At 39.5% G+C, this 16,018-nt stretch overlaps 1 pseudogene; it reads right to left on the reverse strand.

Moving 5' to 3' along the window:
- Positions 1-8,981: 8,981 nt before the first annotated feature.
- Positions 8,982-9,871, reverse strand: LOC148327561 (uncharacterized; annotated as a pseudogene).
- Positions 9,872-16,018: the final 6,147 nt, after the last annotated feature.

Consider the following 16,018-nt stretch of genomic DNA (forward strand, 5'->3'; position numbering starts at 1 on the left):
AGAGGCAAATCCTCTTGTCTTCTTTCTATCTTGATCTGTTGTTACCCAATTTAACCAATCCAACCAGCGAATGAAGGCAACAGCTAGCCTACAGCATTTAAGGGGAAAGGATGGTTTGGGGATTCACAGATTTATCCATTCGTACGTGGTTGTTTCAAGAAATGGTGAGTGACTCTGTTGCTAGTTTAGCATTGTACAAAAAAAACAAAAAAAACAAAAAAACAACAACAACAACATTGTTTTTACGGAAAAAAATGGCAGTTGTGGTTGCCAGAATAATATTGTAAAAAATAGAGTAAAGTGTGAAACAGTGTGATACTGTAATCCTTTACATATTAAATTGGTAAATTCAACATCAATCTAATATAATATTGTATGATAATTCAATACAATTTAAAACTTTGGCGTGAGATACAGCATATTTTGGTATCGATCCGATACCAAATAATACATGACTGGTATCGCCAGCACCAAAAAAATGTCAGTTTACATAATTTAATTTTACTGCTATTTTTTACATTGTGGACGTTCAGATTTATTATTTTTTTTTTTCAAAAACACAAGACGAGATGCGACAATGGCGTTTTCTTGGAAGCAAGCAGGAAGTACTTGCACTGCCATCCCTCCTATAAGGACTGAACCTAACACTGGACTAAGCATTCATGCTTGGAGGGTTAGATACAGCAGCTAGGGACCACTAGTTACCTCTCCAAGCATGAATGTTTTACTGCGCTGCTCAGCTTGATGTCAGCGCTCATATTTATCAGTGCATATGTTTATGCCCATGCAGAACATTTGAGTTGAATAAATGCAACCTGAACTAAACCATTGCTTTTCATTAGTTTTTTTTTAGATTTTAGGATGAAATGCTTTGCTGAGTGACTAGAGTGTGAACTTGCTGACAGTACATACATGGCTTCTTAAAGACACTTCCTTTTTTTTAATCTGAATTTGCTTTCTTTTCATTAATTCATTTGGTCTTTTTTGTGGAAACATTTGTTGCAAAGCTCAAAGTGGGTTTTTTTTTTGTCTTGGCTGGAGGTCTTTTGCCATCTTTTCCAAAAGCATTTGAGAGGCTGTCTAAAAGGTCACCAAAGAGGGTTTCTGTCACTATTTTTGGTTGATGTTCCATGAAGCTCACCAGGTCGACAAACCTTGCTCTTCATGCCTCGCTTCCTTTTGATATCGCAAGCTTCAGTGCGCCGTTCTTTGAGTTTATAGGGCAACTTCGACAACACAGTCTGCAAAGTTTCCAGCGTTGTGCATTTAGTGCTTTTCCGTCTTAAGACTTGATCTGCGGCCATTTGCAGTTCCTCTCCATCATGCTTGTGAAGCAGTTGCTTTGCTTCCTTGTAGCCACGGCTTTGGACACATATGGATGCAGTTGCGGAGGTTCGCCACTTGTGAATTGCTCCAAGAAGTACAATTTGTCTTGATCATTGACTGTTTTCTGCTCTATTGATTGTTCAAATGTTTGAATGACGGACTCGTATTGTTCTAATCAACAAAATGATGCCCTTGGATGGTAATTGAGATCGCTTCTTCCGCTTTACTAGCAGCTCTGTGATTCCATTCTGTTTCTGCATGAACTTTTGCAAGTTGTCATCTCGAGAGATGTTGGGCTGAGAGCCAAAGACTCGTAGAGGTATTTGTGATGCTTCGATGTGCGGCAGTTGTAATCTAGTTCGCTTTAAGATACTTCTCTTCGTCTTCAAATTTTTAAATGGCCTCGCGCCAGTGTACTTCTCTGAGCTCCCCCAGCCCTACGCAACTGCCCGCTGCCTCAGGTCTGTGGACCAAATGCTGCTGGAGGTGCCAAAGACTAGGCGGAGTCTCAGGGGGGGATCGAGAATTTTCTGTTGCCGGTCTTTCCCTTTGGAATGAGCTCCCGTTACATGTTAGGCAAGCCCCATCTCTGTCCAAACCCGCTTGAAGACATTTTTATTCTTTAGCTTTCGACTCAACATGAGACTTTTGCTGTTCTGCGATTATTCTGGTATCGATTGTAAATGGGTTTGTGTTTTAATTTGTGTTCTAATTACATGCTAATTTATACAACGGCATATGGTAAACGCTTTGTTATAGCTCCAACTGTTGTGAAATGCGCTATATAAATAAAATTGTATTGTATTGTATATGTATGTAATTGAGATGGCAAAGCACGAGTAACCTCCTGTTTCACTCTAATTCTGCTCCTTGACCCTCGGGCATTCACCTCCGGCCTTTCTTAATCGAACATGTTGATGCAAGTATTGGAAAACTAAGGTCAATTCCTTTGTATTTGTGGGGGAACGTATGATGTCATTTATTTTAGGATTACGCTTGAAGACAGTAGTTTGAAATGCAGTTTGTAATTTCCAATTTTTGTAATGTTTACTTTGCAATACATTTTCAACCGCTTGTGCCAATGCACAGCTTGAAGCCTTTATTATATTTATATATTTTTAAAGCATTGCTCTCTATTTGCCAAAGTTTGAGGTCACCGCCACCATACAGCTCCCATATCTCGCGTTTGCACTGACAAGTTAGAGCTCAAAATTGGTCAAATGACGGCTAGCATCCCGAAAGATTCACAAGTCAAGTCATTTGTATCTGAAGAACTCTGAACCTGTTCATTCTTTTCAACAACAAATGACAAATATTTTTGCTTGGAAGTCAACACCAAGCTTTTTGGAGGCTGGGCAAAAATAGAGAAGCAACTGCTTGTGTTGAGTGTTTGTATAACATGCCATTTGCCCCAATAAAAATGACAAGAAGTGTCTCCACCGCAATGCAGTTACCAGATAAGAAAACGGTTAGTCTTGCTTCTTTCATTTCCTCTTCTACCTTCCTCTATATACATACTAACTCTGCTGCCTTTTTCAGGTCAGTCTTGATACGATGAAAGGCAGGCAATTATCGCTGGAGGTATTCTTAATGTGTGTGGTGTGCCGTGTTGGTAATCGCCAGTATTGTTCAGTGTACACCATACACAACTGTATAGGTGGGGTCTCTCACATTTGAAAAGATAATACAGACAGATCACATTCAAAAATTGCTGGGTGTGTTTACGGAACCGGGGTACTCAAATACAATTCTTACATACAATACCGTAATGTTTTCAATGATACAAAAGTCCATTTTATTGTAATCCGTCAGGGCTCATGTTATAATCCCGCAATATTGAGAAAATACTCATACAATTGTCATAAACAAACAAACTAAACTACAGTGTCATTCCCAGTTTGATTTAAATAAATGAATAGTCAGATAACACAAAAACAAGAATCAAAACAAACACATCAGGAGTGTTTAAGAAAATGTTTCTTTTTAAATATAAACAAAAATAACCACATGCAAGCAACAAAAAAAAGTATTAGTACTTCACTCTCTGAGTGTGTGCCAGTGTGCACCAAGACAGAGCTTTGGCTCTTAGATAGACTTTGGCGCCATCTTGTGGAATGTTAGGGCATTTTAGAGAGCAGAAAAACTGCCAACAGGCATGTTTTCCAGCACTGTGGTTAGCGGGCGCTGCTCTGAGCATTTTCAGAACTGCTTTTTCAGTTCAAGTTTACGGGGACCTGGAGCTTACTTCATGTTACATCCTGGACTGCGTGTGTGTGTGTATGGGGGTGCGGGGGAACTGCATTTTTTATTCGTTTTCAATAATAAAAGGTACACTCAAAGTGCATCAGTTACCCATCCCTCGTCTATATCCCCCCAGAGTGAAGTGGAGATTTGATAACACGGCGTGACTTGTTGAAGTGATGCCAGCCTCTAAGTAACAATAGGCTATTGTCTTATCTTTTCATAGGGTGGGCAGAAAATTAAAAGATGGGGGAGACAAGATATATGAGTGGTTTCAAAAGAGAAACAACATAAATTGTAGCTATTAAAAAGGTTGTGTCTGTATATTAGTAACTGCTGTTTTCGATTTAGACCAGAGGTGTCCAAATGTGGTCCTCCAGTGTGGCTATCTTGCATATTTTGGATTTTTCCCTCCTCCAACGCACTTGATTTAAGTGATCCGGATCATTATCAGGCTTCTGCAGAGCTTATTTGAGGACGGTATTTGGACAACCCCAGTTTTAGATGATAATTCAGGATTTTTGGGACGTTCTGTCATTGGCCTCTAATTTAGAAATTTATTAAAAGAAAGTAAAACTTAAAGACAATTTTAAGGCTTTAAAAAAATTGCAATGATTAAATTTAAAGTTACATTTAAGTTCACGTACAGTATATTAAGAACATATGGAAATTTCTGTCATTTATTATTTTTTTTGTAGATAAATAAATTGGAATTGAGTTTTCAAATTTGATATCATAGTACGGCCCAGGGGCCACATGCGGCCCATTAAACGTTTTAATCCGGCCTGCTGAACTTGAAAAAATTTAAATGAATAAACCTGGTTAATGTTTTATTTTCAAAATACTGTGGTTTTCATATAGAAAGTTGCAATGCTTTTGCTCACTTTAAAATTAATTGTATTTATTTTCTCAGATGAAGTGAGGTTACCAAAACACTCCATCCATCTGCTCCCCTCTGTCAAATTTTAGAACCCATTGTGGCCCGCCAATCAAAAAGTTTGCCCACCCCTGTCATAGACCATACAGTAATACCAGTGGCACAAGGTGAAGGAAATGCCACAACAGATGATATTCCCCATAAAAATCATATTTGTATTTCAACTGAAATAATTTCACATTTTAAAACTTGTTTTATTAAAACATAGGCCAGGTCAAAGATTTAGACCAAAAAAATGACGTTAATAATTCATGGATTTCGCGTGCAAATTTTATTCAAATTCAATATAAAACGGAATGTTGATTGTGTTTCCAAGTCTGAGATAGCCCATGGCCACGGCAAGAATAAAAGCCTAGTTCCACCACTGCTGCAGAGACAGACAATGTATTCACACTCGCCGTCACTGCGTGGGAACTCAACCCACACTGCATACACAGTTCAGGCGAGTGGAAACACTACTCGGTGGGTGACGATACGAACAATAAAGGACAATTTGCTGTATGCATCATTGGAAACGGTCATTGTTTAGTATTTTGCAAACATTTATCTTTAGATTTTTTTCTGGCATATATTTCAAGAATTCAAGCTAATAAAAACATTGGTGCTTCGAGCAAAATTGGTTACTGAGGGCCCGGTATTGTGCACTTAGCAATGGTATTTATGAATGAATTATGAATGGGAAAGTAAATCGTGCATCATCAAGTAAAACAAAAGCATTTGGCAGGATGTTTTACAAAGTAAAAAGTCTGAACACAGTATGAACAGTGAATATAATTCTTAGGCTTTGTCTTCTTTTAACTCGAATTAAACATAAAAAGGTTGCCTTGAAAATGAATAAGGAAAAAATGAAAAAAAAAATGCAGCTCCTTTATGTCCCCATTCAAACAAGTATTTAAACTTTAAATATCAGGAACAAAGCATTTAACAGGACTAATATTCTGACCCACTACAGCAGCTTTAATTTCTTTTCATCATCTGAGCTTAAATGAGACATTAAATGAGACTGTTTTGATTTTGGCACGGCTGTACCACAAGTTATTGTCTCCCCAGGAAATAATTTGTAGCACATATACCATTTTACTTATTATCTTGGAAATAAATTATTAAATGTTTCCACATATTCCATGCAACATGCTCACGTATGCCGAATGGCACACCAAGCCCTGATTAGGAAACAGTGCTCTACATGACTGCAGGAGTCATATACCAAAGTCGAAAAAAAAATAAATAAATAAATAAAATGTCAAATATACCCCACCTCCAAAATGTGTTTATTGTAAACACCGAGCAACCGAAAGACTATAAAAAAATAGGGGCGTTTAAAGAGGATATTTTTATACCGTAAATTACTGGACATAAAAAATTTCCTGCGACAGAGATGAATCCGACAACATCACTTAGAAGTGAGAAAATGTGCCATAGTCTCAATAACAACGAAAAATGCACAACACTTGCACACTTACCAAGTTTCTTCCTCTGAAATATTCATGCAGTTTGTTTTCGTTCTTATCCTTTTCCAAAACACACTTATTCACGATCTGACTTGCTTGTAATGGGGCTCACAGTGATTACACAATGGACGGTAAATGCTTGGTAAATTATTGGATTGGTTGTTTATTAATCAGCTTTCTCACGCATTGGTGGTTCTCGCTCTGCCCCAGCCCCCCTATCTGGAGTTTGGATACTCTCACCGTGCCTCGCACATTCCCAAAACATGTACAAACATGGTATATATACATACAACGGAGCTAACGGAGCTGTCCTGCCAAAAAGACATTGCCAAAATAACACCTAATATGCATTATCATTTACTGTACTTCCGAACATTGTTAGATCTGAAGCACCAAACTGTTTGTGTTTGTTATGTTTCAGCTCCTCGCTTGATGTGAGCATCAGTGTTGGTGAGTAAAACATTTGCAGTATTTTCCGGACTATAAGGCGCACCTGTATATAAGCCACAGCAACTCCTTTTGGGGGAAAAAAACAAAACAAAACAAAACAAAACAAAAAGTTGCACCAAGCTATAGGCCACAATTTTCAATGTTGAAAAAAAAAATAGTTGTTACCTGCATGTACAGAAAGATTTTGTACAGTGAATGCACATAAAGGGACATAAACAGATTGTTAAAACAGTGCCTTTTAACACGACAACAATTTTGCTAATTAAAACAGAACAGAAGTGAAAAAAAAGACAAAGACGAGATGGAGACTACTGACACACCGCCAGCGTTCCTCTCTGTGGACTCTGACCACACTGGTACCATTAGAGTAAGCCCTGAGAATATATCCATTGAAACAGAGGATGACGTCGTTATGAGTGAGATTCCCAAGTTGGTTGATGCATTTGTGTTGCTGTTTGGTTTCAGGTATTCATTACATTTAGATTATTCAAAGAAACTCACTCACACATTCATTCAGAATATGCTGCTTTGTTTGGATCATAGCAAACCACTAAAACCAGGCCGACTCTCCCTTAAAAAAAGAATTTATTTATTTATATTATTCTTTTTGTTCGTTGTATTTTTTTTTCTTTGGTATGCTTTTCCTTTAACTCATTTGCACAAATTTAGATTTAAAAAAAAAAATGCAGTGCAGAGAAAGTCTTTATTTGATCAACTGCGTTGTTCAGAAAAGAAAAACAAATGTAAATGTAAGTTGGTATAGCCTTCTTAAAAGTTTTTAAGGTGCTGTTTTATATTCTTGTTGTTTTGAATTCAGACAGGAACATTTTTGTCAACCTTTTATTGCCGTTTTATCTGCACAACTCAATTACTTTTCGGCAGAGCTGGGAACTTGGCCCTTTTTGCCGGTCAGTCCCTTGCCCTCCGGCCGCGACTTAGGTACCCTCTCGGCCTCAAAACCCTCCGGCCTTATTCATAAAAATTTGCGGCCCCTGATCACATTCTATTTATTTATTCTTATCATTATATAAAGATTCTCATGACTATATTTCAACACACAGGTGCTTGTGTGGGCGGATGGCCCGTCCAACACGGGTCGTGGTCACTGGTGCCCGTTGATACACCAGTCGCTGCGCCCGTTCATGTTGAGGTGATATGCTTTGTCCACCCGGTCTTCGACGACGTAAGGACCACAGTACGGTCTTGTTTGCATCGGTCTGTGCACGTCACCCCTTACAAAAACGTCTACGCATGCATTCAACTTAGGTGGAACTGTCTGCCCGTTACCATGGCAACCAAGCACTACAGTAAAAGCCAACTTCTCGGTCTGGACCGTGCTGGTCTCCTGCTTCTCCACAGTCTGGTTCACTGGGATGTAAAAAGTGAGTAGCACCTTGTCCATGTAAGGGATGTGTTTGGGCTGGATGTGTTTGTCGGCCATCTTTTTACTGAAGATGGCCGCCTTTTCTTTGTAATCCGGCGGAAGTCGTTTTTGCCCGGATGGATCGGCAGTGCCGTTTCATAAAACAAAAGCACCAAGTCGCAACTCCATGAAAATGTTCAATTTTCATTTATTTTGCAAGAGTTGTTAACCTCGGTGGAATAGTGACTAGAGAGGTGCTTCACCCGGTTCTTTGATCATTAATCCATTGCGGGAGTTGGTCTTCCAAGATGGGCCACCTCCCCTTGTTTCCATTGAAACTCAGCTTCTTCTTCTTGATTTGGCGAAGCTTGTTTTCCTGCTTCATCCACTTGCGAACGAACCATGGATTCAGTGATCTTGAATTCTCTCGCTGATGCTCCATTACAATGTTCCTCCACGTTACTGATAGCTTGCAGTTTAAACTATGCTTTGTAGGCATGTTTCTTCGTAGGTGCCCTTTTTGGGGGGTCCGTATCCAAAGCAATGTTTTGCACATACCGGCACCAATTGGAGCCGTGCTTTTTGGGTTGTCTTTCACACTCGTCCTTCACCCTTTAACGTCTTCATGCTGTCGTCAGTAACGTTCGCCTTTCCTCGATATAAGCAGTGTGTTGACAGGAAAATACTCCCAGTCAGTCCAGCAAAGCGCTCATGAAAGTCACACAACAATTACAGATTTTGGACCACAAGAGATATTTTATGTTTAAATGAAGGTTAATTGAAAAAAAACAAAAACTCAGTGGCCATGAATTGGGCAGGATCAGTACAGTGGCTGAGACAGATCAAAACAACTGCAATCGCCTCAACACAACCATAGGGTAGTTTGTATTTGTTGAGAACTTAAATCAATGTTGAAATAACAAATATTGACATAACAATCAGAATCAGAATCATCTTTATCGTCTTAAGTATACAAAACAGACAAGAAATTTGTTTCCGGCAGTAGGAGCTACACTTGTATGACAAGCAACTAAATAGGACGTATAACAATATAAACAATAACTGCTGCTCAAGTATGTACAGAGCTGAAGCTACAATGATCCGGGCAGTAATGATGATAATAAAAATGATAATATAAATAAGAATGCCCCGCAGGGATGTGGAAAGTTGGCAAACATTAGCGTAATGCCACTATAGACTTTGAATCCACTGTTTAGGGAGATAATTGCAAAAGGGAAGAAGCTGTTTGAATGTCTTGATTGTTTTGGTGTGCATGGTTCGACAGCGCCTACCTGAGGTGAGGCTCTGGAAGAGGTGGTGGTAAGGGTGTCCGGCGTGCTCTTGTCTTGGTTCTTGAAGTGTGCAAGTCCTCAAGAGTGGGTAGCTGGGTACCAATGATTTTTTTCCATTACAATCGGACCTTGCCCTTTTTTGTGGCGGCATCGAACCATGGAGGAACACAGGTCTGATTCGATGACTGCTGTGTAGAACTGTCTCAAGAGCTCCTGTGGCAAGCCGTGCTTCCTCGGCAGCCTCAGGAAGTACATCTTTTGGTGGGACTTTTTCAGGATGGAGTGGATGTTGGCCTCCAATTACAGGTCCTGAGAGATTGTAATTCACAGGAACTTCAAGGTCTCGACAGTTGACACAGGGCAGTTGGACAATGTGAGGAGCTGCTGTAGCGAAAGATGTTTCCTTAAATCCACGATCATCTCTACAGTCTTGAGCGTGTTCGGCTCCAGGCTGTGTCGGCAGCCAGGATGATGAATTGTGATTCTGGGTGCTTTGGCTCGAGGTTCTTTACGTGGTCAGCCAGTGTTTGTAGCAATGAGTTAGCATTAGCTCACCCTGTGAGTAGAATGTCTGACAGTTTAGAAATAGCGACTCAAATTCCGGGCTGCAATGTGTGTTGAGCTCCGTGACATCAGTGCACCCTTTCTTGTTGGTGTAGAAGCGTATTCCGCCACCCTTTGACTTCCGTGACAAGGTCCGACCGGTGAAGACGGAAGCCGGGTAGGTATAGCGCGGCAGCCGGGAACGCCTGTCCCTCCCACTCCTGCGGTGTCTCCATGCTCCATATAGTGCAGTCGCTCCGCCAGCCATTATTGCCGAAAAACGTCGTTGGTTTGAGAAAAGTCAGAGAGTAAATTCTAATGCTTAGTGACGATGTAAGCAAGCAATAGAAGCAAAATTAACAAAAATGGCGAAAACAAAGACAATACTAGAGAGCGCAACACAGAATGATACACATTTTGAAATAAATACTTACTAATTTAAATACCAATAAAATTATAATGAAAACATGTTGAAATTAATTGATAATTAATGAAGCACATAAAGGCAGCACGGTGACCTGCAGTTAGGACATATGCCTCACAGTATTATCTATCTATCTATCTATCTATCCATTCATCCATCCATATACATACACCGTCTCACATAAATATGCAGAATACAGTAGTCCAAGAATGATTCACCTACACCTACTAACTCTAACCCATGCCAGCCACGAGTACACATGCAAACAAAAAGCGGTCAAACCACATAATATCCTATTATCCCAGGGACAAAGCTATATGTCATTAGGGAATTTGAGCTCTCACAGGGAATGGATGCCAAGTGATGGAAAGACTGAATACTTTGTAAGACACAAAAGGACTCTTACTGGCCTTTCAGTGCAAGCCATTCAAATTGAGAAGGGTCAAATATCCATGGGATGTTATTTTAACATTGCCTGACACAAATCATATGCTCATAGGTGAATGACTCACCTCCTCAACATATAACAAACAGTTAGCCACAGCAGTATGAAAACAGAAAAGAGTCAAATCACATAATAGCCAATTACCCCAAGGAGAAAAACTAAATGGAGGACTAACCAAAGTGAAAAAGAGATAAACAGAAACCCACATCAGCTCCAAACACTAATTTCACCTGAAGGCATCACATGGTCATGCAACATGATGGAAAATTACAAATGGGGCTGAGTTACACCAAAAGGAAAAACAATAATAACCACAAACTGGCGCTCCTCCTGGCATGTTGAGACAAAGCATTGTTTTGAGGCTTCGAGGACTGAATGAACTTTCTTCCAAAAATCAACACACTGTAAACAGTTCAGCCAAAGGCTCTGATCATGGTTATTATAGTTTTGGATTTTTCATTTAAGTTTTTATTTTGTTTTGACTTTTTTTATTTTATTTTAAATTCAGTTAGTTTTAATTAGTTTTCAGAATGGATTTTGTTTGAGTTTTTATTAGTTTCCGTTTTTAGAAAAATGCTTGGTTTTTATTTAGTTTGTCTTAGTTTTAGATTTTGTAATGTGGTGTATTTGTTTGGACCGATTTCTTTCTTTTTTTTTTTTTTTTAAGATAAGACATATTGAACATTAAAAACTCCCAAAAAAGATAACATCTGAAAATGTAATTAACTTTCCAACAATAATGCTAAATAGCCATTAACAAATATAATATAACAATTCACTTATACTAATGTGCAATCAATTCAAGAAAAGTGAAGTGGGTTAATGCTGCTTCTAAATACAATACAATACAACTTTATTTTAGTCAAAATGCAGATGAAACACACAACATACTCTAAATGTTCCTAAATTTTGTGGGGTTTCTCCTTCCACATTTCAAAAGCATACGTGTTGAAGACGTTTAAGTTGTCTTTAGGTATGAATGTGGGAGTGAATTCTTGTTTCTCTATATGCCAAACTGCCACAGTTTGGCTCTTTAGCGTTACAGTGATGGTCGCGTTGGAGCAACTGGACCCGGATTCGACACCTCTGCCCACATAATGACGTAAAAGACTTACAAGTAGAAAAAGAAAAGGCATGAAGAAGAACACTGATGTCATGTCAAAGCACTCTACTGATCTGGAAATAATGTCAATAAAAACATGTATTAGCTGTCAAGTGACAATGACTGACTTTTTTTCTTTTCAGGTCCGGGTCTGGCATTCATCGCTTACCCTCGCGCTGTGGCTCTGAGGCCTTTTCCTCAAATTTGGGCCATTTGCTTCTTTTGCATGATCATCTTTTTAGGAATAGACAGTGAGGTAAGACTAGCTTCAATGAGAAACAATTTGTTTACAGTAACATTTAATAAGAATAAATGTTTTCTCACCGTAGTTTGTAAATGTAGAGGTACCGGTCACAAACACAGTTGACATGTTCTCTTCCATCTTTGGAAATAAATGTCGACGTAAGATCCTTCTTCTTGCTGTTGGCGTTGCAAACTTCTTTGTAGGCCTTGTAATGGTTACAGAGGTGAGCAATCAACCTTCATGAATTACAATCGGGGCGGGGGTAACTAAAATGACACGATAGGATGGCAACATTATTGTGCTCTTAATTTACAGGGAGGCCTCTATGTTTGTTGTTTGTTTGGCCATTACGCCTGCAGTGGGATGACTCTTCTTTTTTTTGCCATTCTTGAGTCTGTCTTCATCGGGTGGTTTTATGGTACGCACTCCTGATTTGCTTCAATTCACAATGAGCGTTAAGCTGGAGTCAAATGGGTTTGTCCTGCACGTTGCTGAAGACACAATGCTAATGACTGGCATGTTTTCTGAAGGGGCAGATCGTCTGTATGATAACATAAAGGACATGATTGGCTATCATCCGTGGCCTTTAATGAAATATTGCTGGCAGTACATGACACCAGATATTTGCACTGTAAGTTTAAGCAAACAAGGTAGGCATCTTTTGACATGTTCTATTAACAAGTGAGCAAGAAGAATATATTTATTTATTATCTATGGCTCCCCTGGTTGGTCTGAAGTCAAGACAAAAAAAAGTTATAGAAGGTGAAACAAGTGAACTATGGCGGAGCTTAACATAGAAAGTGTATTAAGCCAGTCAGAAATGATGTGAGGGGAGGCAGGTATTTGAAGAGTTGGACCAAGAGGAGCTTGTTGGAGTTATGTTCGTTAGACCATACATGTACGAGCCAGATGCTCTGGAGAATGAAAATATTGTGGTCTGGTAGGACGATTGGCATGGGTAGGACATTTTGGCAGAACACCGCAAATGGAGTGGAGACTCATCGAGACTGGAAGAATGGTAAGATATATAGGCTGGGGTTATTGACTTGGCGTTATTGTTTTAAATTTGATTCTCGGCCGTGCTGTAAATGACGCACGATGAAATTATCTACTTGGTCCATTTATTCTGCTTGTACTGAGACCACATTGGTTTCCTACGTGTCATTGGTAATGTGTTTAAGGTATATATACACACTTGACGTACAACTCTCTACTTAACACCCGCACGCTCGTTCTACTCGGCTCCTTGTTCACACAAGCAGTCCTCACTCGCTCTCAATCTTTTTCCTCCTTTCTCGCCGTTCTTCAGCGCCTGCGCACTCCGCATACATACATCACAGCCTCGAGTCACACGCAAGCTGTCACAATACACCCGGCTTTGATCTGAACCACGGTTAACCATGGTTATGTTTGCAGTGTGGCAGTTGTGCCATTGAGTTGGGAAAAGTCTCACTTGACGGACCAGGTACCAAGTGCATGGCCTGCTACAATACCCCAAATTAGAAGAAAAACTACAGTAATTGTAGATGCGCTGATGAGCTGATCTTCACAAAAACTCCTTCGGTGCTTTTTAAATTGTTGACTAGGCTTCGATCTTCACTCCCTGAGTTGTGAAATTTCTGCCAGTGTAGGCTCACAGTTTAACTTTCCTAGAGAAGACCAGACCAAACAATCCTTCAGAACACCTGGGTGGGTATGTGGCCCTTTGAATGAATGAATCAAGGAATTTATGTCAACAACAGAGGACATCCTCAAAGATAAACCACAGCTGTTCATCAAATGGAAAACAAAACTAAAATCATATATATGTCACAAGATTTTTCCATGTACCTGTAGTTTACTTTCAAATTTGAATAAATGTGTTCAAGAAGGAGTGGAAATAAGCGTACATTCATTGAATCCTACCCCCTATTCCAAAAATACAGCTCCCTCCTGGAATTACTTTGATTTACAGTCACAAAAGTAAACAAAAGAACAAACAAACCACAATAACACTAATATGACAACATAGGAAAACACAGTCTCCTCCGTTAAAATCGGCACAGTCGAGTTTTCTCATAGTTTCATTTCTTCTTAATAATAATATTCCCTTTATTAGTCCCACAATGGGGAAATTCGAGATTCGAACCCAGGCCTCCTGGGGAGAACTGGGTCCTGAACGCGGCGCCTTAGACCACTCGGCCATCCTGGTAGCCAAACTGCTTGTTTAAAATCTTGACAGACACCATAGTGCTGTTGAGGATGCTCTACGCTGCTCGTGTCACTCCTGGAACTCTGTCGAAAAATATCCAGAAACAAAATGAGCTCGATATTCGTGTGGAAGAGTAGGCGTGAGGAATACGGGAATGAAGTCTTTCCTGTGCATTTTCGGGAAGAATGATCGATAATCTAGTTCCCCCATTTTGATTTAAGTCAGCATACCTGATTGTCAGATTTCTCAAGATTTTATGGAAGTGATCATTTATAAACACGTTGACATTTATATAAATAGTCTTGCGTATGGATATGTATCTTTTTCCTACTTTGTTGAATAATTGATAATTGTAAGACATGATTAACTGGATCAATGTCTTTTCATAGATTATCATCATTAATTATTAATCTTAACATAATTGCAAAGGAGTCATTGTAGTATCAAACCGGTAGGCCTTTATATTGGTGACCCCTGACCAACTTCCGTTTCTTTTCTTTCGAATATTCCTTCTTCGAACGTCCGACAGTCTAGATGCACTGTGGCACCAAGCTTCTTCTTACAGGACAGTCTTGGCACAACATCTGAGATTTATTTAAAAAAGAAAAAAAAAAAAGCTTTACTTCTTCCGGTGAGGCAATTGTGAACATGCAGACAGCGAATTGGTTCAAGTGTTTCTTTTACTCTTGCAGAGACTGAAAGTTGTGTGCACACTAGCAAAAGACTTACCTTGTCATGCAACAAGGAAAGCGCTGAATCAAGAGGAGGAGGTTCAGACGTTTATGCACGCCGATTGACAGAAAATCATCTTATGACTGACAGACAGAGCTCAGAGAGGATTCCACACTTAATAAATGCGATAAAGACACTTTGTTGATCAACATGGAAATTCGGTTTGGCTACTTTTCAAACAGGAAGTTTGTATCCATTTTACGTGGCTTATCAGAATCAGGAAGCCTTTTATTGTCATTATCCTTACTAAGCCACAAAAAAATTAAATAAATCTGCCCTTTTTGACCAAGACAGGCCCCTCATTAATAGTAGTATGTGTGTGTGTCTGGGAAAAAAAGCAAACTTTTTTGCCTTTAGGCTGATTGGAAATTTACAGTTCATGACCCTACAAGTATATCAAATATCCATTGTGGGAAACAAATAAATGTATTCACCACGGTTCTGCCTCCTCAAGGCAACTGTAGCCCTTGTGCTGTTTTCCTCTCGTTTGACAAAAATATTCCAAAAATTACTTTATGACTAATTGTTGTGTAATAATCAGAAATATTGCTTCTACTTTTGATTAATATATTCTCTACATACTATTTTCCGAATTCTCCTGACAGCAGCTCAGTTGTAATTGGAGTTGTTGCCACCAATTTTTAGCCATTTCAAGGGGCGGCCTTCTTGGCTTGCTCTAGTGACTGAAAATTACATCACTGTTGGTCAGGGCTCAGGCAACAGCCAATTAGGTCTCACCTGTTTGCTGAAGCAAAGCTGACACCCTGAGCAACTGTGATTTCAATTTTAGTCTACAGCAAGTGGCAAAATGGCCGCCTCCTGAGATGAACAAAAAAAAAAATTCTGATTAATTCATATACCACAAACGCAATATTAATCAAAATGCAATGTTTAGACTCGTGGGGCTGCTTCGAATACATTTTTGTTCAGATTTTTTGGGGTTGACTTCCCCTTTAAAGAAAGTTAGACCACTTGAGACGGGGCTTGAGACAACATTTTGAAGATCTTGGGGCCTCTTTTTGTGCCCAGTGCGCATCTAACGTCAAGCAGAATTTAACTGTGTGTATGGGTGGAGTTTTCTTTCTCTGGCCAATCGAAGTGGCTCCCACCTCATTCCCTTTAAAATCAGTGCAGAAAAAGCCGCGCATGGCGGAAGGACTTGTTGGAGTCCATACAGGAGATTGGCGCGTGCAATGTGCATTTACAGTGAACGGAACTGCATGACTTCAACTTGCATGAATGGCCATTAATTGTCTGTCTGTGTGAGACAGCTTCCG

This window comes from Idiotropiscis lumnitzeri, chromosome 11 (genome assembly GCF_059441095.1).
Source record: "Idiotropiscis lumnitzeri isolate Australia: NSW breed Sydney's pygmy pipehorse chromosome 11, RoL_Ilum_1.0, whole genome shotgun sequence".
Taxonomy (NCBI): domain Eukaryota; kingdom Metazoa; phylum Chordata; class Actinopteri; order Syngnathiformes; family Syngnathidae; genus Idiotropiscis; species Idiotropiscis lumnitzeri.